The 22,952-nt window shown below is 47.6% G+C and overlaps 1 long non-coding RNA gene across 5 annotated transcripts; it reads right to left on the reverse strand.

The window, feature by feature from the left end:
* Positions 1-22,943, reverse strand: LOC119538708. 5 transcript variants are annotated; one of them, XR_005217631.1, is made up of 4 exons: positions 22,595-22,943; positions 22,130-22,311; positions 7,896-8,010; positions 1-1,014 (listed from the first exon to the last, which is right to left on the reverse strand). It is a non-coding gene; the product is annotated as an uncharacterized LOC119538708 (long non-coding RNA). The 5 variants fall into 5 exon arrangements; XR_005217629.1 differs by having other exon boundaries at positions 7,877-8,010; XR_005217633.1 differs by lacking the exons at positions 7,896-8,010; positions 22,130-22,311; positions 22,595-22,943 and adding exons at positions 1,323-1,467; positions 3,207-3,276; positions 3,665-3,870.
* Positions 22,944-22,952: the final 9 nt, after the last annotated feature.

The following is a 22,952-nucleotide window of genomic DNA, read 5'->3' on the forward strand; positions in this document are numbered from 1 at the left end:
TGAAGTTCAGAGAAGTTACTTGTCCAAGGTCACACAGCTGTTAAGCAGGAAAGTTGGAAATTTGAACTTGGGTCTGTTGGACTTAATTTTCCACTGTATCAGACTCTAGGATTGGATGAGCTACACAGCAATCAGGGGTTGGGGAGAGGGCTGGGGCCTTTGCAGACTCAGCTTTTAACTCCCACTGGCCCTGCCCAGGGCGTCCCTTCTCGAGAAGCAGGCCAAGGGGGTAGGGTCAAGCCATCACACACACCGTTCCAGCAGGCGGGGGCTCCCATTATCCTTGGCCATGCACACCGAGGGTCCCTGGGGGCCCTGGATGCCCCCATCCTCAGCGACCATCTTCAGCCCCCATGGCTAAGTGAAACAAACAGAAAACCAGCTGAGCTGGCCTCGGCAATCACCAATTGAAGCAAATATATATTCCAGATGCTCTGAGGAATGTTTTTGGAGCCTCCAGAACTGAAGGGTGGACCAATTCCCTGGAGGAAAATGAATGGCTGTGGGCCCAGGGGAGCCACACTTCTCAGCTCTGGCAAGTACCAGGTGCCCAGGGATCAGGGTGAGGGGCCCAGTGGTGTTTACTCTGTTACCCTGATCCCTTGCTGCACCTTCTTGGATGTGCCCACCAGGAGTCTCTCTACAGTGGGGACCCAGAGGGGCTTAGTGGCTCTGAGGCCCCTGGGCAAAGACTTAGGTTCTCCTAGAGTAGGCCTTACACGTACCCATCGGTGAACTTGTTCCTTACGGGGACTGGCATCACACAGCTGCTTCACAAACCCAGGCATCCCTGGGGGAGGCACGGAGAATGAGTCTAATCAGGCATGGAAGGGAGGGTTGTTCTGAACTGCAGCTGGAGGGGCTGTGGAGAAGGGCAGTCTCTGACAACCCAGGGAAAACTGGCAGAGGCATCCAGAGGGGGAGCCCGTGAGTCAAGACCCTGTTCCTTGGAGCGGTCTAGACGAGCCCCGGGGTCTCCAAGGTGGGACGCCTTCAGACACCAGCATGCATGGCCTGGAAGGGAAATAATCATAAAAATAACCGTTTGCATCAACTGGCATATACTGTGGTCCCATTGCCCTTTGATGCTCTGCCAGTTTGCAATGTGTATCTTAATCTTTCGAGGCTATAAAGAGCTCCCATAAATCAAGAAGACAAAGACTAACAAGTCAATGAATGTGTTGGCAAAGAATATGAACAATGAGTTTGGTATACTTGTACAATATGGCATTTATCATGTCCCAGGATCAATACTAAGCACTTTCTATGCATTTTCTTATTTTCCGCTCATCACAACCCTTGGAAGCAGATACTACAATTACCCTGTTTTACTGAGGCTCAGAGAAGTGAAGTAACTTGTCCAAGGCCACACAGCAACTTGATCTAACTTGATTCCATGCTCTTGAACAGAAGATACAAGTTGGGGTGACAGCCACCATTTACTGGGACCCAGAGTCTCAGGAAAAGCTGCCAGGGATGGGGAAGGGAAAATGAGAAAGGAGCAGCCAGATAGAATCATTTTTACTCAGCAGCTTGGGGAGAATCCCCAGAACTGCCAGTCCCTAGATAGCAATGTATTTTTGTTTGTTTTGTTTTTAATTTGTTGAGTAGATTATGCATTCACATGGTTCAAAACATGAAAAATAAAAAAGGAATACTATGAAAAGTAATTCTCCCACTTCTATAGCCCATGTTCTAATCACTAAGTTCCCTTCCTTTGATCAATATATAAAGGATTTTATTACTTTTTTGAGTATCCTTCTATGCTATATGTGTGTTTGTGTGTGAACAGGTATAGAGTATGTAAAATTTTCTTCTCTCTTTTTTAACTTAAAAGGAGCATATCACACACTGTTCTCCATCTTTTTTTTTTTTTTAATTAATCTGTCTTGGAGATCTTCCCATATCAGTACATAGAGAACTTCCTCATTCTTTTTTTTTTTTTAATAACTGCATAGCCACCCATTATACAAATGTACCATAATTTATTTACTTGTCCCCAACTGATGGATGTTTGGATTGTTTCCAGCTCTTTACTGTGACAAACAATGCTGCAATGATAACCTGTTCAACGTCATTTTGAGCATATGCAAGCACTGCATATCTGTAGGACAAATTTTCAGAAGTTGGATTGCTGGGTCAAAGAGAATGTCTGTTGGTAATGTTAACGGATATTGTCAAGTATGTTATACCATAAAGTAGAGCAGTTTATGGCATTACTAGTTTTTCTACAGTCCTTCAAACAGAGGATATTATCGAACTTTTGAATTTTCTGGTCTGATAGATAAGAAATGGTTTCTCCATGTAATTTTGATTTGTATTTCTCAATATTATTAGTGAGGTCAAACATCTTATTAGATGTCCTAGAACAATTTGTGTTTCCTCTTCTGTAGGCTCTGTTTATATACTTTGACTTTTAAAAAATTAGTTGTTGGTCTTTACCTTACTGATTTCTAGAAACTTTTGACATATTAAAGAGATTGTGTGGCAAGATTCAAGGGGCCCTAACTTGTGTCCCCTCTGGGAAAGTCTGTAGAGATAGATTCTTCCCACTTTTTTCTCCAAGTTCAATGGTTTATTCAGTGAGCCTTTATTGAGCACCTCTTGTGTGCCAGGCTTCGTGCATAGAAACTCAAGACCAGAGATGGATAGATGAGGACCCCAAGTTGCTCTCATCAGGTGGCAGAGCCAGATCTGTAACCAGATATTTTGCGGTCCTGTGTGAGCTGAACTGTAGTTCAGGGATGTACTGAATGCTTCAGGAGCTTTGGAGGTGGAAGCAATAACTTCTGCACATCCCCATAGACTCTGACATCTGCCTCCACCTGGGGCTGCCTCAGATCTGCTGAGGCTCTGCCTGACCTCCCTCTCCCTGTGGGTTCAGCCTGCTTGCAGCTCTGCTCCAGGAAGACAGCTCCCTCAGTACATGTTTGCAGAGTGCTTACCACCTGCCTATTCTCCATGCGCCCATCCTGTCTACTCTGCTCCATGTGGCCTCCTTCCCTGCCCTGCTCTGGCTCTCACCATCTGATTCCTCCCTGTCTAGCTGTTTCTGGGTTGTATACCTCAACTGCTCAGGAGGATTGCAACATCCTTGGTGGCAGGAAGGGAGACCTACTTTTGGGTGTTTGGCATCTTGACATTCATCAGAGGCTTGTTGGGGGATTGATTGGCTGATGTTATGAAGGTCTGAAATCATGGCTCACCTGAATTGGGATGACTGTGGGGAAGGCAAGGGTGGCATAGATCAGGCACAGGAATGGATGGTATGGCAAGCTGAAACCAGGCATCGTGGACCAGCCAGGAAAGAGTTAAGTTTGTCTGAGTTTTGTATATGAACTGGCACCAGAAAGAAAAAAAAAAAAAAAGTGCAGGCTAGCAATTGAGCTCTGTCTCATCCTGGTTCAAATGACATTGTCTGAGCTTCCCCAGCCTCGCCTCCTGCACTAATTACAGACCTTCCCTGGGGAGGGAGACTGGGACCAGGAGGTCCTCATTACAGGCTCCTTTGCTGGGGGTTGCAAACCCCAATGACCGGATGGGCTGGAGGAGAGGCTCAGGATTTCCTGGTGATGAGCCTCCCTGCTGCTGCCTGGCTGGAAAAGGGTTAAGAAGTTGGCTTGCACTGGAGGGACGGGTCCAAACGTAATAATGGGGGCCTTACCCAGGCTAAGCGACCCCTCCCCAGCTCCTCTGGCCCAGGCCTGGGTCCCCTTCTCTCCTCTGTGTCCCCCAAGATGGCTGTTGCATCAGGGCCTTGCCATTGTGGTCGCCTGCCGGCCGGCCGCCTCTCCCTGTGGCCAGTGGAGACCGCGCCTTCTTTAATCTTCCATTTATCTCAAGGCCTCGCCCCTCCAAGGGTTGTTTTGATGTGGGGGCTGCTCTGGGGGCGGAAATCACAGGTTTTTAAGGCCTGGTCTGCGCTCTGCCCACTGCCCCCAGCCCAGGCGGGGCCCAGAGATCTCGGCACCATCAAGGCCAGACCCTGAGGGTGACCTCAGCAGACAGGGCAAGAGTTTTGGGCCCTGCTCTTCAGGCCAACAGAGGGGCTGCCGCCTGGCCCCCAGATGGAGGAGAGGGCCTTGTCACATTGTGTATTTCACCAAAATAATACTAACAACAACAACAGCAGCTCCCATAAATGAATCCCAAGAAACACCAGGTGTCAGGCTAAGCATCTTCCATTCACATCATGAAATCCTTTTAACTATGCGAGGTTGGTATCATTTTATTTATTTTTTTTAATTTTTATTTATTTTTAATTTTTTAATTTTTATTTTTTAATTTAATTTTATTTTTGGTATCATTTTAAAGGGGAGCCAATGGAGGGTCATGATTCATTCATTTAACACAAATTTATTGTGTGCCTACTATGTGCCAGGCACTGTCATAAGCACCGTAGTGAACAAAATCCTCATCAGAACTGACCCATTAGCAGGGGAGCCAGATCTCAACCTGTCACACACATCCGCAGAGTCATGTCAGATGGAGATAGTACCTTGAAGTAAGTACAGTTGAGAGTGACGGGACCACCTTTTTGGACACTGTGGTGAGAGAGGGAGAAAGAGTGTCCAGGGGAGGGAGGAGAAGGGCAAAGGCCAGAGGTCAGAGGGACTTGTCTTGCTCCAGGCACAGCAGAGAGGCCAGTGTGGCTGAAGGGCCAGAGGAGGGGTAGACAGACCACATGAGACTGCTAAGGAGTCTGGATTCCATTCTGACTGGAGGGGAGCCATCAGAGGGTTTGGATTGTGAAAGTGATGTGATCTGGTTTATGTTTTGAATCTGAGACTTAAAATGTAAGGCCTGGGGTTAGCTCTGTTTCCCACGGCTAGTCAGCAGTGAAACTGGGATTCAGACACAGGTTCTGTCTGTCTCGAAAAACTCGTGGCCACTGTGCTGTTGTCTCCCTCGTGGGACAGGGACTGACGCCCATTCGCCTCAGTTTCCCCTGTGCCCAGCAGAGGGCCTGGCATGGTCTAAATGCTCAGGATATACTTGGGAGGGACTGATTCAGTCCCGCCTCTACCAATGACCAAATGCTGGCTTTCGGCAAGTCATCGAAATCTCTCTGAGTCAGGGTTTGCTTATCTGAAAATATCTGCCTTGTCTGTAGGGCCCCAGCTTGTGAGAATCAAATGAGACCTTGTGTGGGAAAAGGCTCTGTGCAGTGTCAGAAAATGCTCTGCTATCTTATATCATCTTTCTTTGTCCCACATACAGCTCTTGACCTGGCTGCTTAGGGGCCCAAACGTGTCCTGGGCACAGCCTGCCCTGCCCTATGGGGCAAGGCATGTTCGTGTCACTTGTTTTGCAGATGTGCAGGTATGTGTGTGTGTGTGTCTGTTGATCTGTGTCGACAGCACCTAGAGGGTGGCTGCCTTGGCCTGGTGGTCTATGGGAACTTGACTTCCAAGATTTGGGGAGAGAGAGTAGACACATAGGAACAGTGGCTTCCTCTCACTGGAAGGGGTCCCAGGAATTCCTGCAGCTCCTTCTACATCATCTGTCCAAGCTCATGGTGAAAGGCGTGGGGACTGTCTATGTGCCTGTCATTCTATCCCACCCGCCTGTGGGCTTCTGAGGACCGGGACTGCACCTTGTTCTTTGTACCCCAGGGAGCAGCACAGTGTCTGATGTATAATTGGTGCTCAGAGAGTGATCGATGGATGAATGAATAGTTGATAGTCTCTGGAGTCAGAATGGCCTGGAATTATAGGGCTTCCAGATTCTACTTTGGCCAAGACACTGTTTCTATCTGGGCCTCAGTTTCTTCCTCTATAACAGGATTGCATCTACATTCATTCAGGCACAATCATTTCTTGGGAATGTGATGGTGCTGTGGTAGGTTCTGGGGATTCAGAAATGAATTAGATTCAGTGCTGCCCTCAAGAAGCCAAAAGGGGTCACAGGCATGGGTAACAATAATTGCAAAGTTATGATAAATGTTATTACGAAAGATAAGGAAGTGGCTCAGAGGAAGGAATAGTCTGCTCCACACTTACAGGAAGACAGGAAGCCTTCACAGATAGGGGCTTCTTGATGTGGGTCTTGGAGGATGAGTAGGAGTTTGCTAGGCAGACAGAGAGGGGAAAGACATTCTAGGCAAAGGGAACAGCATGGTAAAAATCATGGAGGCATGGCAGAATGTAGCCCCTTGGGGATACTGCTCACAGTTGGGAATGGCTGAAATCTACTGGTGTGTGTTTGGGTGGCAGGATGAGATATAAGGCTGGAGAGGGTGGCCAATGGCTAGATTTCTATGAAACTCTAAAAGTTATCCTGAAGACAAATGGGAGCCCCTGATGGGTTTTAAGGAGGAAAATTATACAATCAGGGTTGCATTTGCCCACACTGCTGTGGTGTGGACACAACAGATTGGAGGAGAGTAAGACTGGAATCTGTGAGTGGAGCTAGGAGGCTTTTGCTGTTATCCGGACAGGATATGATAAGGGCTTGGGCAAAAATTAACAATGGCTAGCAATTATGGACTGCAGACTAAGAGCCAGCCAGGCCTCATGCTAAACATTTGCAAATATCATTGCATTTATTTCTCATAACTACTCCATGTTATAGGAGCTATTATTATCATCACCCTAGAGTACAAATGGGGGACTGGAGGCTCAGTCCCACAGCTAGTAAGTGGCAGAGGCAGGGTTTAAATCCATCTACCCTGACTTCTGCATCCACTGGCTTAACCAATACAATATTCTGCTAAATAATAAAGGCAGTGGCTGTGGATGAGACGAGGGCTTGGAGTCCAGAGCTGGTTAGGAGGTAGATACACCAGGACATTGTAGTGAAGGAGAAGAAGACTTCAAGTGTTTCTACCTGGAATCCAAACAAGTGAGAGGGTTTGAGGGTCCTTCTAGCTATAGGCCCAGGATTCTGGGAAGGTCTCCAAGCCAAGGAAGAAGATGCCAGTGTATCACTGTCACTGTTACCCTGGGCCTCACCCATGGGGTGATGATGTGGGCCAAGGCTCTCTCCGAAGTCTGGGCTGAAGCTGGAGTCTTCATTGCCTCTACCCCTTTCCCTGTAGGAGTTCTGGGAAAAGAACTAACTCAGGCCCTGGGAGAATATTTTTGTGCCCTTCTCTGTCCTTCCAAGAACCTGCCCCTCTCAGAAGGCTCAGCACTCAGACTGGAGGTTGGGGAGGGCAAAGCTATTGTGTGGAACCTTGTGGTTGGATCCACTAAGCTCTGGTCATCTCAGGGACAGGACTTTGCTTGCTTGGGGTTAGGCCAGGGGATGTCCATCTCCCTGGGCTCTGAGGATTCCCAAACCAGGGCAGGGGCAGAGTTCCCTGAAGGAATCTGGTCCCTGGGTCTGAGCTGAGAAAATGGGAGCTGCTTCCTATTAAGCCGTTTTCAACCTGCAGTGTGGGTTCTGTGTGCTTCATTTCCTGAGTCACCATTTGAGATGATGGCTGCCCACTCACCTCTGCGGACTTTTCCAGGCCTCGTGGCCGGCTGGGCTGGCCGACGTCAGGAGACTAATGAAATGCACTCAGCGCTGCTGATTCACTGCCCAGCTGTGGATGCTGCGGCCTCCACCTGGAGCTTCATTTTATCCTCTGCAGGCTGGGGTGTTAGTTTTCTTTTTTTAATAAATAAAGCTGAACCTGACTCACAACTCGAGAGAGGCTGCAGCTTGCTCAGAGAATCAGCATCACCATGGCAACTGTGCCATCCATGAACACTTGAAAATGTCATTATCAACAGCTACCCTGCATCTTCCTTCGCACCTCACAGCAGCCTGGGGCTCCACAGTTCCCTTGCCCTCGAGGCTGGGTTGATGGCTCAGGCCTGGATCTGTGCTCTCCCAGCAGTAGGGAGCTGGGAGTAGGGACCCGAGGTTCCCATCCTCCTCATCTTACCTGCCTGCCACTTACGCACCCTTCTGGAAGGAGCTGAGAAAATCTCTTTCATGCTGGAGAAGGCACTAGAGACGGTTTGGAGACCCCCAATCCAGGAATTCCATTGGGTGGATAAAATTATGTGGTGGGTACATCTGGGGAGACAAGAAGGCCTGGAATTAAAATGTATGTGAGGATGTCAATAATAATAATAGTTACCATTTATTCAATGCCTACCACCATGAGTCAGGCAGGGGTGTGAGATGCTTTAAGGCTTTGTCTATACTCCCTGCTGTAATTACTTACCCAGAGGCAATTTTAATTAATAAATCAATTTTAATTACTTTAATGATGATAATATCTAGAATTTCGTGATTACCAGACACTCTGCTGAGCACATAACGTTTAACATTTAATTTCACATGGGAAGCACTATGATCATCCCCATTTTAATGATGGGCAAAATGAGGTTTGAAGAAGTTAATTGATAGAGATGAGATTTGGGTTCAGGCTTGTCTGACAGGTGTCCTTATTGTTTTGCTACAACCTAAGCCTCAGTTGAGGTTCCAACTATACCCTAAGGAGATAGAGGCTCCAAGTTTGTCCAAGTTTGACTTCCTCCAAGTCTCCTGATATTTCTCCTCAAAAGTGGCCCCTGACTGCTTTCATCAGGGTCACCTGTAGAGATTGAAAAAAAAAATAAAGACAATTCCAGGCCCCCCCCCAAAATATATTCTTGGATTTCTGGGTGTGGACCCCAGGATTCTGCATTTTAAGGCAACTCTCCAGGTTGAACCCAAACTTTTGAGAATTTAGAATTAACTGAGCTCCTGGAGGGCAGGAACCACACCTTTTTGGTGGCAGCCCCAGGGCCCGGGCACAGGGCAGGGACCCGAGCAGAAGCTGAAGAAGTATGTTGTGCACCCAAACGAAGAACGAATCAGCCCCACCAGGACCCCTTACCCTGTCCCGGGCAAGGGGTTTCCCCAGCTCTTGAGAGTGGGTGGACCCCTCTGGTTCACTCTGTGTAGCTTGACTCCAAGGTTCCCCAGCCACTGAGGCAGAGGGGATCTGATCTGGTGCCCCAATCCTGCACTCCCCGTCCCCCTCTGGCCAGGGCAGAGCTGCCGACAGGCCCTGCTTCCTCCCTTGACTTCCTCTGCAATGGTGGCAGTGGGGCACACCTGCCACCAAAGAACTCCATTCATAGCAGGAGCAAACTCAGTCCCTTTGAGGCAGACATTATCCTGATTCTCCAACAAAATATCCTAGGCGGGCACATACTGGAGGAGATAGAGAGGAAAACTTGGCATCAATCCCTTCCGCAAATGTTATATATAAGAGCAAAGCATCTAAGTATCAAGTAATGAGGCTCTGGATCTATAAGGAATGCTGCACACCTCTTATGGAATATTAAGCAGCTGTTAAAAATTAAGAACTTTGAAGAATATGTAATGACATGGGAAAATGCTCACGAAAGAATGAGAGAAAAACAGCAGGATACAAAACTATATACACCGGAAGGATGTTTGTGATATTCAGCAGAGACACTAGCTGTCCCCCAATAGCTGTTCTCCACTTGGGCCATGGACAGAGCCCTGCTTAGATAAATATCACACTTTCCAGTGGCCACGGGACTGAATTCTGGCTAGTGGGATATAAACAGAAATGATGCATGTGGATTCCAGGAAATAAGCTCCCTTCTTGGCTTCTTATTCCTTTCTGCTCCCTGGAATGTGGACATACCAGCCACCTTAGCAAGAGGTGGAAACCCTGTGTTGAGGGGGATTGCATCCGGTTAGGAGGAGCCTGGGGCCCCCCTGGGTCACAGAGCTCCTGGAATGGCCTGGGCTATCTGCCTCTGGACTGCATTTGTGGGAGAGAGAAATTAACATGTTGAAGCCACTGTTAGTTTGAGCTTCCTGTCTTTTGTAGATGAAACAATCATAATCAATATAAGATATATTATTAAGTAAGCAAAAAAAAAAGCAACTTAAAAATAGTATGAACTACAAATTCCATCTTTATGTGGAAATGTGCATTCACATATATTTACATATGCACACAGAAAGCAGACCAGAAGGTTAAAAACTAAAATGTTAGCAGAGGTTATTCCAGGATGGTGTGGCTACAAAGATTTTATGTGTTCTTCCCATCTCGTTTGTTTTGTTTTGGCTTATCTGCATTTTCTACAGCAAATGTGTAACTCTTTCAATAACAAAAGATAATAAAAGGTATAAATGGTATGAATCTAATTTTGATTAAAAAATATACCTTATTCATAATTGCATGGAAAGAAGACTGAAAAGAAGTGTAGCAAAGTGAATATTAACATTCCAGGGCATGGGAAACTGTGCCAAATATATCATTAAGGGAAAAAACAGGTTGCTAAACAATATGATTCTATTTTTTTTTTTTTGGTACAAAGAATAAAAATGACATAAATATATGCTAGAAAAGAGACCAGCAGGAAATATGCCATTATGTTGAGAGGAGAGATTCTGGTGATTCTTATTTTCTTCTTTATACTTACTGGAATTTTCTAAATTTTTCCCCATAAACCTATGTTAATTTTATTTATTTAAAAAATGTTTTTATTTAGAGGAATTTTAACAACACAGAAAAATCTTTTGCAGAGAATATTAAAGCACACTCACAACCCTGCCACCCAGAATGGAGACTATTAATAATTTGTTACATTTTATTTCAGCCTTTACTTTAAAGAAATAAACAGTAACGTCACCTTTACGTATTTCCATCACCATCGTTTGAAACATCTGGATTAGAGAGATCCTGCCCTGTCTGGGACAGCCCAGGGTGGTGCTGTGCGAGGGTGGGTGAGATGTGCTCAGGGATTTTTAACTTGCTTCCACCTTCAGTCAAAGTGTTGGCTCTAAGTGACTATTTCCAGGACGGAGGCGGCCTGGGTGTGAGGCCAGGTTTGCCTGGTGTTTCCCCCGGAACATACAGCGGCAGGCGGGGCTGCAAGAGGAGGGTCCCAGTGGAACACTTCCCTCCTGAGCTCAGCGGGTGCCCAACTAGTGTTTACAGAGGGTGGGGCCCAAGCGTCCCTGCTCTGCGGCCTTTGCTCACAGGGGCACCGGCCTACCGGCAAGGAATGGAGAAACCACTGTCTCCTGCGAGGCTTAGACAGCCCGCAGCTGGGGAGGATTTTGGGAAAGGAGAGGCTTGCAGCAAAGGAGGAAGCAAAAAAGGGAAGAGGTGGGGAACACTCACATTTACTACGCACCTCCTGCTGGTAGGTATTATTGCCATTTTACAGATGAGGAAATAGAGGCTCAGAAGGCTAAAGATGCTTGCCCAAGGCCTCACAGCTCCTGTTAGTTCATGCTGAGAATTCAGATGGATTCTGAGGCTCCCCTGTGTCCCACGGGGCTAGGATAGAACAGTGCGAGGCAGACTTTTTGAGGGAGCCCTTTGGCATTGCTCAGAGCTCAAAGCAAGGCTTGGGTCCATTTGGAGGTTGATTTCCAGGACATGGCAGGATCTGGGGCTGAGATTCTCTGAGGTAACCTGTCCTCAGAGTGGGACCACATGGGCATCACCATCTGGCTTCAAGACTCAGAGAGGCTGGTGAAGTCTGAAAACTGATTTTGGAAACGAGTTCCCCAGTATCCTTTGTTCTTGACTTTGTGGAAAGCAAGGACCCCAGGGCCCAAGCCAGCTCTCCAGAAAAACATCAGCACATCTCTCAGGAACTGAGGGGCAGAAGGGAGAGGAAATCACACAGCCCTTTCCACTGGACCTGCCAAAGCCACAGCCCTTTACTCTCCCGCCCTGGGCCAAGGCAGGGGGTCAGGCTGGGTGTGTCCACTCGTGTCTACGTGTATATGGATTGCATGTATGCATGCACAAGAACAAGCTCGGCACACAGGAATTGTCCTGTGAATAGTCACTTAGCACAGTTTAGAAGTCACTGCAGACTCAAGAGGAAGCACCTCAGAGTCCTGTCTGGCCAAGTCATTCATTCACTGGACACTTCCCTTGAGATCTAACTTTCCCGCATCACCGCTGGTTGAGCAACGAGGCAGCTTCTTCCCAGGGCACTTCCCCAGGCTGCCCATGTGAGCAGGGAATCCAAAGGCATCTAGATGCCTGGTGGGACTCTCATGGCTGGCAGAACAGAATGTTTGCCTGTAGCTGGCACACCCTCCATTTCCGCTCACCTCTAATGGCCATCTGGGTGGCTGAGCCAGGGGTACGAGGAACCTGAATATCCTTGATGCAGGACCTGACTGAGCATCTGAGCATCATCTGTCAGCAGGGCCAACCCCTTGTCTCATCTGGAAGGACAATACTGAGATAGTCCAGACCCTCTCCAGGGTTTTCTCTTCCATTCTTTGAGCAGGGGGTCTAGTGGTCAATCAAAAAATGTCTTGTGCTTAGCACGGTATTATAGAATTTTGGGACTTTAGCACTTGAAAAGATTTCATACTGAACCCCAGACCTTTATTGCCACAAGGTGGCCTCCTGTAGGAACCCAGGGAGTTAGAACAGGAACCCTGAAGGGCCTCTCATAAGACTATACAATGTGAGTGCTAGAGGGGTCTTCAGAACTACCGGCAGAATTCCTGCAGAGCAAGCCTCAGGCAGAACCATGGGACTTTAGAGCGGGAAGGGGCCTCAGGGCATGTTTCTGCTGGAAGGTTAGCTAGCGTAGTATCTAGTTCAATCCTCTTATTTTACAGCTGAGTTCTCAACATCCTGTGTACGCCACTAGTGGGTGGGTTTGAGAAGAATGTTTTAGAAATGAGATCCATGTGACTACTTTTGGTGTTTAGGTTGGGACAAAGAGAAAGAGAAAGCTTATAGCTTATCTGTGAGGTCCAAGAAGAAAAATAGCAATTGGACATCCATTCATTCCACAATTTATTGACTTCTGTGCATTGTTGGTTCTGGGCTTGGCACAGAGGGGATGTGAGACGAGTCAATACTGTAAGGTAAGAGGTGACAGAAAACAAACTCAAGCTGACTTAAACAAAGGGACATTTATTGGCTCGCATAACTGGAAGCCCAGAGGGAGGGTGGGCTTCAAAGTGGCTTAATCCAGGAACTCTGACTCCATTTCCCTGCGATTCTCTCAGCTCTGCCCTCTTCTGTGTGTAGCTCCAACCTTAGGCTAGTCCCAGGAGGACTGCCATAGTGCCAGGCCCAGAAATGTCCACAGGAAGAGAAAGAGAGGTTGCTTTGTAAAGCTCTCTCATAAAAACAAGAATGCTTCCTTACCAGAAAATCCATCAAACTTTTCCCTGTAACTCACTGGCCCTAACTGAGTCACATGCTCAGTCCTAAGCCAATCCCTGGGCGGCCAGGGGAAGCCAAGCACTGGGCACTTTCTATGGCAGAGAAAAAGTTGTTCTAACAAAGAGACTCCAAATACAGAAGTGTAAGCCAATAGGAGCAAATAATAGTCCAGATAAAAGCAGCCCAAGCTGACAGGAGGGCACTGCCATCCTCACATGTGGCTTCCATCTCTAAGTCCAAGGAGACTACTTCAATTTTTATCTCAGGTTAAGGTCAGGGGAAAGATGAGGCAGGTACATGCATTCCTTTTGAGGTAACAGCTTTAGAAGTGGTACTGTCATTTCTACTCATAGTCCATTAGTGCGAACTTAGACTCATGGCTTAATCAGGCTGCAAAGGAGGCTGGGAAATGTAGTCCTTAGCAAGACAGCCACATGCTCTGTCAAAAACCAGGAGTTCTATGATTAAAGAAGGGGAGAATGGATACTAGTGAACCAGAGCAGTCTCTGTCACACACTGATTAGTTTAGGTCTGGTTTCCTTAACCAATCCTTGGGAAAGGTGGTGGGTTTACCATTAGACCAGTCAGTCCCATCCCTGGAGTCGAGGCACATGGACCTGCTCAAGCCTCTGTACTCTGGGTCTGTTTGTTACAGCAGCTTAGTTTGTCCTCTAAATAATAAACTATGCTTTGTATTCCCTTGGGTTCTCTTAGGAAGCTGGAAGAGGGAGCATGGATACTGGGTTGTCAACCACTACATTACCAGCCCTTGAGGTCCCCAGAGTCTGGGGGAAGGGACAGATTTAAACAGATAACCATGGGTCAACATGACAAATGTTAGACTACCAGCAATATATACATCCCAATGGAAAAAGAGGGAAGAATTCGGAGAAGGCTTCTTAGCAGGGATAGTGTTCATTTTGGCTATGTTGGAAAGGATATGAGAATTTTCCAAATGGTTTTGGTTGGGTTGGGGAAGGGCATTTCAGAAAAAGGGACTAGCAAAAGCCCAGTGGTGTGAAAGTCCATGGGGCATGGCTGGTGGTTTGGCGGGGCTAGAGAGTGGGAGACTGGAAGGTACCAGTCAATGAAGAGCACCTGAGGGCCAGGGGAAGGGGGCTACCCCTCTGATCGACCTCTGGAAGATGCACAAGGTTTTAAGCCAGGGAGAAACATGATCAGATCTATGCCTCTCTCTGAGGCAGAGACTAGAGGATGACTAGTTAGGAAGGTATTTCACGAATTCAGCTGAGTAATGAAGACAGCCTGCATCAGGGCTGTGGTGTGGGAATGGAGACAAGGAGATGGTCTGCAGAGATATTTTGGTGGTAGAATCGACAGAACTTGGTAACTGGGTGACTAAGGAGGGTTGAGTGAGGATGGGGGCGGGAGGTTAGCTAAAATGTGGTTAAATATGATCCTATATTTACATGCTTATGCTAGAAACCCAGAGAAGATGTGCAGAAAGGCAAGTTTTGGGGGTGAGGAGGAAACAACTTCCCCTTGATCTAAGCCTGGTCTATGACAGACTTCTTTTGCTCCTTGAATGTACACCACTCTCTCTTAACTCAAGGCTTCTGAGCATTCTGTCCCTGCTCCACTGAACACTCCCCTACTCTCATAGCTCCAACTGGCTAATTCCTCACTTCCTCCAAGAGCCTTTCTTGACCCCCTAATTTAGGTGATAAGGTGATAAACTCTCTTATATACTCTTATAGCTCCCCACCTCTTCTCTTCACATGCCTGTGACTTGTGATCATTAATGTCTGTCTTTCTCCAATAAGCCTGTGATTTCCATGAGGGCAGAACCACATCTGCCTTGTTCATAGCTTCATTCTCAATACCTAGGATGGTGCCTGGCACATAATAAACACTGGTGCTGGGTTCGAGGCATCTGACAGCTGCCACTGGAAGTAGGAGTTTTGATCGGGGCCCACTTAGATGTGATGCAAGGTAATGAGGCTGCCATGGGGACAGTCGATGTCACTTTAGAACACTAGTTTTCAAGTGTGGTGATTGTGCCTCCCAAGGGACATATGGCTTGTCTGGAGACATTTATTACTGTCATAACTGGGAGGGGAGGCGGCTACTGGCATCTACAGGATAGAAGCCAGGGATGCTGCTAAACATCCCACAATGCACAAGACAGTCCCCCACAATGAAGAATTATCCAGACCAAAATGTTAATAGTGCCAAGGTTGAGAAATTCTGCTTTAGAAGTGGGCAAGTCAACTGGCATGGCTAAGATCTGATGTGGCCAACTGGCTGCTATGGCCCAGTTGAGTAAGAGCAAGAGAAGCTTAGCGGCTGTCACAAGAAATATTGACTTGCAATGTGCAGCCAGGAACCACCTTGGGTTGGGCTTCAGTCAGAGGCCCCAACACCTTGGGCAGTTTCCCCTTAACTGAACTCCCAACTGTAAGCCCAGCAGGCCCAGCCTGGCGCTTGCCTCTGTCTGACTCACTCTGATGGGTTTCTCTCACTCTTTGGTAGAAGCAGCCACCACATTCTCTTCCCACCCCATCTGCCTTGCTGATTATTTTCAGCTTGGCTTACAAAGGCCCAACGTTGCAATTACACCCCAACCTCAATGGCTCCTTCTGAAAATAACATTTGGGTCGAAGAAAACCTCAGTCTGGTGGGCTGGGTTTTATACTAAATGGTTAAAGAGTGGGTGTGGGCATGGGGGGGCAACAAGGGAGTGGCACAATGGTACAATTAAGAGAAGAATCTGGAAAAAGGGGAAGGAAAAGGAAGTGAAGAGAGGGAAGGGGCGGTGGTAGGGCTGTTGCAGAAGGAAAGTATATTTACTGGACAGGGGTCAGCAATCTTTCAGAAGTCTTAAGCCAAGTCTTCACTTATGCCTCTAATTGAAGGTTTTGTTTGCAGGAATAACCCACCCCCACTCCCAATCACTGAGGCCTGGGAAATTCACGTTTGCCTGGGGCCACAAGGGTTAGTCTATGGCATGCTAGTCTTTATCCAAATGAGTGACCAGATTTTCCAACCCCCAAATAGGAGCCACATGGTCTGACATAAGATTTTTATGCTGCTTCCAGGTGGGAAGGGCAGCCTGGGAAATGTAGTTTTGATGCTGATATGTGGAATTTCTAAGCATGCCCATGGTTCATGGAGGAGAGCAGATAGGCTCTTCAAAATTGGGATTCTCATGGAAATCTGTGATTTATGGGTTACTTTGGTTCAGAGAAGAGAATGAAACACTGTAAATGAGAACTTCTGTTCCTCCCAGGTGGAGTGGGGAGGAGGGATGCAGGCAGTGAGAAGGGAAACACTTGGAAGCATCTTTTGGATTCCAAAGGAGGCAGAGATAAAGAGGTTGTGGGAGGTGAGATTGGGAAAAACAGGCAGGAAAGAGTTCTGCCCATAAGTTAAAATCTCAGCTCTTGGGTTGGTCATACTTGGTTTTAAATCCAGACTGCACTAACCTTAACCTTTCTAAGCCTCCATTTCTTTATCTGTTAAAATAGAGATAGTGATAGAATCTACCTCCCATGATTGTTGTGAGAATGGACAGAGATCAAGCGTGCAAAATGTAGGCCCTGATACGCAGTAAGCACCACATAAAAGTTAGTTCGGGAGACCAGCTGTTGGAAACAGTGCATGAAAGCAGGAATGAAGCTAGTCTGCTGTTCCAGAAATCCTCTGGAGCACAGGTCCTTACCTTTGTAGGCACGTCTGCCTTTCATGTGTCACCAACCAAACCAGCCCTGTAACAGCAGGCAGCTCCTTCTGCCTTCTGCATGATGCCTCCATCACTCTGGAGCTGGAAGTGCAAGGCCTTCCTTGATTCAGGACCCACTTGGTACCTTTGTTCAATATGTTTTTAGTGGGTGCCCTGTCTAAGGCAGGCACTGGAGACACAGGCCCTGTGCTCATGAAACATCCAGGCTAAGGGGGATACAGATAACTACAATATCATGGTATTAAGAGCCACAATCCAGGTAAATACCAAATGCCAGGAGAGCACCTTGGAGGGGCCCTGAATGCACCCAGCCTCGGAAGGGAAGGAAGAATCTGAGGATGATTTTGAAATGGGGAGATAAGGGCTGAGTTAACCCAATGAAAGATATGTGAAGAAACTATTATCATTACCATTCTACAGATGAGGAAACTAAAAGGCTCAAGTCATACCATTAGTAATGGCAGAACTGCTATATGAACTTGGATTGACCTGATTTTAACTCCCCTTGTGCCACTTGTCTGTGCTGCCCAGCTCCCAAGTAGGCCATCCTGGCCCTGATGTTTGAGCTTGACCTTGAAAGAAGGGCAGGATTTGGACAAATCCTGGGTTTTCTTAATATAGGTCAGCAATGTATGCTCTAGAGTCAGGCTAGCAGAATTTGCATCTTGGCTCTGTGATCTTTGGCAAGTTACTTAGCCTCTCTGTGCCTTACTTGCTTCCTCTGTAAAATGAAAACACCACTCATCTCCTAAGATGCCAGGAGGATTAAATGATTGGGAATACATAAAGTGATCTGAACAGTGCCCGAGACATTGCAACTTCTCAATATATGTTAGCTCTTATTATTACCTTTGGAGTTTATCTCAAAGTGGAGTAGGCAAGAAAATTTCAGTTAACGTAAATACGTTTTCATTTTAATGGTTATGAATTTGTTTTCAGATATATTAAAATATATGACTGGTACATCAAAGCTGTAGTTTCACTAATATTATTGCTTTCAGCAAAACTATTTAGAAAAAGGGAATTGATTTAAAGTTAATTTAGATGAAAAGAAGTTAACAAAAACTCAGTCACAATAAAGTATATAATATAGACGGAGTGTGGATACGGAAAAAAAAATCATGAAAGCAATACTTGAATTTGCAGAAAAATCTGGGAAATAGTTTGTGATGCCATATTCCCTCCTGCTAAAAAAACTTCTAAGCACATGGTTGGAGAAACAAGGCAGGGAAGACACTCACCAAGGAGCTTTCAAAAGCTTGTCCCCTCGCCCGTCCCCGCCCATGTAACCATAAATTTCCCCTTCTTGAGAAGGCAGGTATGAGGACACAGGCAAGCTGGGCCTGACACCCGTAAGAGCTTTGGAACCCCGACCGCACTGTAGATCGCGGGGCTCCGGGAAGGGAGGCTGAATCCAGAGGCCGGGCTCTGGGAATCGAAAGCCAACTCCCCAACTCTGCTTACCCGGCGCGTTTAGGGCGACTCGGGCCTCTCGGATTTTTTTGGATCACTGGGTCAATCAGTCAGCCAATGCCTCGGGAGAAGTTTAATTAAGCTCAGATCGCGCTGCGCGCGCCGCCAAAACACTCCCTACCCGCCCCCAGCCCCGCCCCCAGCCCAACTGGGGTAAAGCGGCTCCAGGCTGGTTGGGGTAGGGCCGCAGCCCACGCATGCGCGTAGGCCACGCGCCCTGAGCCCCGCAGCCGGGCTCTGCTCCCAGAGAAGCATTGCAAACTGTTGCATCAGACAGCAAGCAACCGGCCGGGCCGCCAGGGTTTCTAGGAAGATAGGAAGGGTTTGAGGTCCTCTGTTGTGCTTGGGAGCGTTAGCCGTCACTCACGGTGTTTACACACCGGTAACACTATTCCCTGAAATCTCAAGCTTGCGCCGGGCGGGGTAGGGCCTTGGCTACAGGTGAAACTCGCGGGACTCCTGCCCCATCCCCGGCCGGATCAACTGAACCGGACTCGGTCTGCTTTATTATTGGCAAGGGCCCTGAAGGAATGAGCTGGGTTTGATTTCTCTTCCCAAGTACAAGAATGCCCCTGAGGAATTTCTCACTCAGTGAAAGTGCAAAACTGATTTCCCCAGACAAACGCGGCTGCCGGTTCCCAAAGGGGCTTGGAGAGTTCCCAGCAGGAATGTTAAGTGGTTTCCAAATCTCTTCACCCAGCAGCTGGGCCAGCAGAGCCTGAGCTACGGCCATCTCTGGCCACCCAGAACTTGTTGGTGGGTGTACACATATCCTTCCCTGGTGGGCCGTCTTTGGGGCATATCTCAGGCCCCCATGTTATGGAGAATTTGGACGTTAGCCAGGGAATGCACAACCACAAACTCATGCAGACACAGGACACATATAACGAGTTCCCTCCACTCCTCTCCTGGTCTCTGGGCCACTCCCTTCCTCAAAGGGGGAGAAATAATGCTATATCTAGAAGGGATGGGACAGGCTGGGGGTAGGGGTGGGGTGGATATTCGAGGAGACTAAGAGTACTGATTTGGAATCTACTTCCTAGAGGGGTTTTCAGGGATAATCTGAATTCTACCATTCAGTCCTCTTTTTTGTTTTTTTTTGGATAGGTCAAGACCAGAATTATTCAGTATTAATGGTTTTTCCAGAAAGAAGAAAACTGGCAACTTACCTTAAGCATTCTGTCTTTTTTAGGGTGTTGATGGTGAAAACCGACTCCATTTGAATAATCTTGAGAGCTAAAATGGGTCTAGTATTCTTCCTTCCCTCATTATGAATCACTCAATCCCAAGATTAAAAAAAAAAAGACCCAAAAGGCTCGTAAGCATTATCCAATGCGTCCCTTGCCAGACAGTCACTGCTATTTGTTTAAGCCAGCATTTCTCTTTGAACAGTGGAGTGTTAGGTCATATGGGATTTTCATCGTAATAGATGCTTTATAAATACGGCCCCAGCTATTTCAATCATCAACAATGATGCTCCTATGAGGTGAGAGAATGACAACTAGAAAAAGATGGGAAGGAGTATCAGCAAGTGCTGGAACTGGAACATTCCAGGGTCTGCTTCTGAGGGTGTATCAGGTCCCAAACCTCCTGGAGGCCCAGCTAAATGGGTTCAAACAAAATGGGGTACTGGGGTCAGGGAGTGTGGGTCTTGGGAGCTGCCAGGAGCTGATGGAATGCCAGCTGTGTCCAAGCAATAGTGCCCACCTGGAGAAGAAAGTCATTTACTATTATGGGGCCTTGGTCAAGCAAAAAAGTTGGAGCCGTGAGGTCAGGGGCCAGGTAGACATGGGAGACAGTGAGCTCAAGAGGGCCAGGACTTACCTGTTAGGTTCACTGCTGTACCCTCAGCACCGACACACAGTGGGCTCTCAATACATGTTTGTTGAATAAACTGAATAGAATGAAAACTGAAGGAATGAGGGAAGGAGCAGAGAGGAAAAGGTAAAGTCCAAGAATTTTGCAGGAGGCAGTCTGAGATGCCCAGGGCTCTCCTGTTTTGGGCTAAGAGGGGGAGGTCTTCCAGTTTAAAGACATAGGGCAATAGAGTCAGACCTATTAAGTGACAGGTCTCATGAGGGTCTCTCTGCCTTGGCTTCCTTGTTTGGAAAAACCTCTGACTTGGTGATTCCAGAGACAAGCAGCCATTCTATTTAACCAAGCCTGGCGACATCATCAATGATTGCCTCACTTGGACTGAATTCCCAGAGCAAACTTCTGGAAAAGCAAGGGGACTGAGATCCAGAGGTTAGGAAAATCCCCCCAGAAGCCGTACTTTAAAACCATAAGCAAAGTGGTGGCCCAGATGGTTTGATGATGCAGACGTACATTAAAGTGTGATTCATTTTCCACATTTATTGGGCCCTCATAGATTCTAGACACTATACTGAACCCAGACCCAGACAAAGCTCCTGTTCTAAGGGCTTATGATCTAAATCCCTTGTGGAAACTCTGTGTCTGAAATATTTAATGCACCTCATTTAATCCTCATTTCCACTTCAAGTCATGTACCTCCTTCCTGAGAACCCACCATATTTTAAGTTTGTAGCTGGCCTTCCTTCTGTTTTTGCTATTTATGTGCCAATTTAAAGGGTGGGGAAAGCCACATTAATTTTAAAATAAAACACGAATAGCAAAATAGGGTTTGGTTAACATAAAAACCACAGAAAGGATTTTTTTTCTCTCCCATACTTTTCAGATTTTCCTAGAACCACCTTTCTTTCCTCAGAACCCAGACATAGAAAGTGTGTGGGCCTCTCTGGATGTGCTTCCAAACTGAAGTGAAAAGCCTCGTTGCCATTTTTCTCTCGTTGCTTTTTCCTTTGCAGGCATTTGTGTCCCAAATTGGGGCCTAAAAAGGTATTTGGGTCCCCAGTTCACAGGTGTTGCTAAGCACTCTTAGAGTAGATGTTGGCTTGTTCTTGCATGCTTTACATCTTACCTTTTCTGTTCAATCCCATCAGCTTGTGCATTCTGGGGGTGGAATGCATGTGTCTCCTTCCAGAACTGATTTTAGAAGCAGTGTAAACAGGAGGAACTTGCTCTACAGTGACAGGGGCATGGCTTGAAAATCAGACACCCCCGGGTGGAATTCCAACTTTGTGGCTAACCAGCCTTGTTACCTCATATGTCGAATGGGAATAATGATCCCATACCTCTCAGGCTGTAGTGAGGACTAACAAGTCCACGCATAAACTGCAAAATGCCTGGCGCAAAACAAGCACTAATACACTGTAGCTATTACAAAAATAGATCCTTCTATCTATTTCCTTCTTCTTTAATCATCCCCTTCACATTTTTTTTTTTGAAGAAAAAAAAAAAGAAAATTAGTTATCTACTCTAAGTGGATGATTTATCCCCATTTTAAACCACCAAGGGGCTCACCCGAAGGGGAGAATGGGCTGAGTTTGACTTGGAAACATCTGGTCCTCTTTATGGGATGGGATCAGCGTTCTTGACCCTCAGCTGGGCAGGAAGTGAGGTGGGGTGAAGTCTGACGATGGGGTGGACAGATGATGGGGGAGAGTGGTCAGGAGAAGCAGGTCCTGGGCCGAGGTGAGGGGCCAGAGGAAAAGATTCCTGCTTTGGGGCTCTGAGCCACAGTGTCTGTAGGCCAAGGTCCGCCTGTCGCGGGCTCTGGTGACGGTGGGACCTGAGGCGCGTGCGGCAGTGCCCTCTGCCGGCTGTGCGGGGCAGACGGCCAGCCCAGCGCCCGGCCCCGCGGCTCTGCAGGTGGGACCCGGGATCCCTCCCGCTGCCTCCGCCCCCGCCCCATCCTTTCTGAGGACCGCGCAGCCAGGTCCCGGACCGGATTCCAGGAGACGTGTCCCTACCTGACGCCTGCGGGTTGAGCAGGGATAATGCTCCGGAACCACCCGGTTCACCCGAGGATCGGAGGCTGCCGGAACCCACCAAACCCCGCAGGGGCCGCGCCTCTTGGGACCCGGGGCCAAAATCTGCTGGGCCGTCGGAGGCGGTTTGGAGGTGGCATCGCCTGTGGCCAAGATTGCGGGTTCTGCAGACAGAGAGGAGCTCTGGGTTCGCTTTCCGCCTCATCTATTTTTCCAGCTAGGTGACCTTGGACAAGGTACTTGATTTCCATGTGCCTTAGTTTCCTCATCTTTAAGATGGCGAGAATAATCCCGACCTTGGTGGACTATCATGCAGATTACATAGGATCAGACAGCCTGGATTTGGAATTCTGGCACTTACATCAGCTAGCTGTGTGACCTGGAGCAAGGTACTTAACCTCTCTGTGCTCCGGTTTCCTGCAAAATGCGGATAATAATAGTACTTACCTCGGAGGGCTGTTGCCTGCAAGCGCTTAACACAGTGCCTGGCACAGAGTAAGCGCTCAATAAATGGTGGCTATTATGGTGGTTGTCGTTATTATTGTTTCTTAAAAGCGCTGAGCACACGAGCAGAGCTCTAGCTGGCGGCTATTATTAGTCTCTTTCCTGGGTCCGGCTCTCTCTTTCCCTTTATTGCTAACATCTTTGACCAGGCGCTCGCGACCTTATCAGTAGCCGAAGGACAGCCGACCTTCCCGAGTTTGGAAAATCGAGGTTTCCCTGGCGGAGAGCCGAGGACGCGGCCACGGGCTGCAAGGACCCCGACCTCCGGGGAGGAAGCCCGCGCCGCCAGCGCCCGAGCGTC

This window comes from Choloepus didactylus, chromosome 6 (genome assembly GCF_015220235.1).
Source record: "Choloepus didactylus isolate mChoDid1 chromosome 6, mChoDid1.pri, whole genome shotgun sequence".
NCBI lineage: Eukaryota > Metazoa > Chordata > Mammalia > Pilosa > Megalonychidae > Choloepus > Choloepus didactylus.